This window comes from Leucoraja erinacea, chromosome 17 (genome assembly GCF_028641065.1).
Source record: "Leucoraja erinacea ecotype New England chromosome 17, Leri_hhj_1, whole genome shotgun sequence".
Taxonomy (NCBI): Eukaryota; Metazoa; Chordata; class Chondrichthyes; order Rajiformes; family Rajidae; genus Leucoraja; species Leucoraja erinaceus.
The window spans coordinates 25,564,413-25,567,119 of record NC_073393.1 but is presented as its reverse complement, the minus strand read 5'-3'; positions in this window follow the sequence as shown (position 1 = coordinate 25,567,119).

Sequence of the window (2,707 nt, the reverse complement as noted above, 5' to 3'; positions counted from 1 at the left end):
AAATACACAGGCCATCTTCTTCAGTGGGTGCACACTTGATGTCGTGCAGCTGAGACTGCTCCAAGTTTAACTCTCATCGAGTATTGAATCTGGCAGAGATTGAAGAATTCATCCCATCAGTTTGGGCTGAATTCCAAAGCGAGTCCCAGAGGTGTAAAGGATAGTGTGTGAACCTAATCCCAGACCAACTTACTTTCAACAGAATATAATACAGAAATTGACTGTGTTGTGATTACTATAATGTAGTTCATCATTGCATGATGGAGAGACCTGCAGTTTCAAACAGTTTCACTGTACTTGGTTTCTTTTGTGATGCTTTATCTCCCTGTGTTTTATTTGCAAAGCAAAAAAAAAAAATAGTTTGCTGCAGAGTATAAAGGCAAGAAACACGATCTAATTTGCAGTTCAGCTTTTGCTATGTTAAAACATTCCCCCTCCGACTGGAACTCACCAGCAATAAATATTATAAATGGCAATAAGCTCAAGGCAGTATAAAAAATTAATCATAGAATTATAGTCTGGAAAGGTCAGTCAAACCTTTTTTTTAAAAAAGACTGTCGTTGAAATCCCCAAACATACTTGGTGATTACACGCATAATCTGGGCTGTCAGTTTCAATGAGGAGCAAGTTCCTGTAGAACTCAGAGGAGTGTTGAAGCAGTCAGGATTAATCAGTGCAGCCGCTGCAGCCGACGACGCAACGATGTGTAGACTAATGCAGGGTAAACTCCTCACCTAAACCAAACCCCTTCACCCATCTGGGATCCGCGGTCAACCTACAAAGATCTTCCCTGCCACACTGCACAAGGACCTGTCCATAAGTGTAGATGATTTCAAGACCATTATTTGCACTCGATCTAAATCTTATCTTGGAAGTGGTTTAAAGGTCCATACCTGTACCAGCAGCTGTTTATGAGAATATAAATCTGTTCTGCTTTCTTCAGCAAGGGAATGTTCACAAGTGTTAAGCTGCTGCAATTTTAGATAGTATTTGAAAACTGTGGGGAGAATACAAAAACTTTATCTCATGACGAATCGTACCATTTTGAAGATTCACAAGCAACAAATTTTTCTCTCGCATTTCTTTCCCCTCCCCCACCTTAGTCATCCTACTAGTTCCACTTTTTTCATTCTTGTATCCCTGTCATTAGCACATGTTCCCCAGCCAACAATGGACCATTATGGTCTTCACCCTTCCTGAGATCTATTGCTGGCCCTGCTTTGTTCTGGCCTTCGCTATCTTTTAGTCTGAGCAAGGGTTCCGACCCGAAATGTCATCTATTCCTTTTATCCGGAGATGCTGCCTGACCCGCTGAGTAACTCCAGCATTTTGTGTCTATCTTCGGTACAAACCAGCATCTGCAGTTCCTTCCTACACATTTTGTCTGAATGTTTTCTGGAGTTTGACAGGCTTGGCTGGTTTTCCTATCGAGTTTATGCAATTTGATCTTTCAACTTTCCTTTCTCAATTAAGCTACAAGTGCTGAGAGATGATCGCGCGTATTGCTCCAGTTATTATTGGTCATACATCAACTTTTTTTGGCCATGGTAATTACAATTAAGTTACAGAAAATGTATAACAAGCAACAACCATTTGATCCCAAGTGGATTAGTGTGAAGTTTATGGTCCAAACAAGCTTCTAACTTTATCTGCTTAATCTTCCATTTCGTGCTTCCCATGCGTTTATCTTTCCATCATATGTGTTGATAGATGCGTAATCTGTTACATGTCTCTTAATGCCACCATGTAACTTGCCAACAGGCACATTAAGCACCTCAGCAACTCTGAGCAATAGACAATAAACAATAGGTGCAGGAGTAGGCCATTCGGCCCTTCGAGCCAGCACTGCCATTCACTGTGATCATGGCTGATCATCCACAATCAGTACCCCGTTCCTGTCTTCTCCCCATATCCCTTCACTCCTCTATCTTTAAGAGATCTAACTTTCTCTTGAAAGCCTTCAGAGAATTAGCCTCCACTGCCCTCTGAGGCAGAGAATTCCACCGACTCACAACTCTCCGTGTGGAAAAAGTGTTTCCTCATCTCCGTTCTAAATGGCTTACCCCTTATTCTTAATAGTGGGCTAAATGAGCTTAAAGTATAGGAAGGAACTGTTTTAAACCGAAGATAGACACAAACAGCTGGAGTAACTCAGTGGGTCAGACAGCATCTCTGGATAAAAGGAATAGGTGACATTTTGGGTCAAGATCCCTCTTCAGACTGAGAGTCAGGGGAAAGGGAAACGAGATATATAGCTGATGATTGAGAGAGATATAGCACAAATTAATGAAAGATATGAAAAAAAGTAACAATGATAAAAGAAGCAGGCTGTTGTTAGCTACGTGTTAGGCGAGAACAAGTTATGAGACAATGAGACTCTGTGTTCCTTTTGTTGGGATTGTCCATGTTTTGTAGGATGTGGCTGTAACTGCTTTGTTATTCTTGCAATGTAGGCCTCACTGTAGAAGTCAACATGTATGTCCTGTCTCAACCACCCATGAACCGCAGATAAGATTCTGAAGAAGGGTCGACTCAAAATGTCAGCTATCCATGTTCTCCAGAGATGCTGCTTGACCTGCTGAGTTACTCCAGTACACTGTGTCCATGAGAATGCAGAATTTCATTATGGGTTGGCCATGTGCTGTGGGTGTGAAGTCACATATTATCCAGTTACTGCACTCTGAGGAGCATTAATAAACTGATTTTA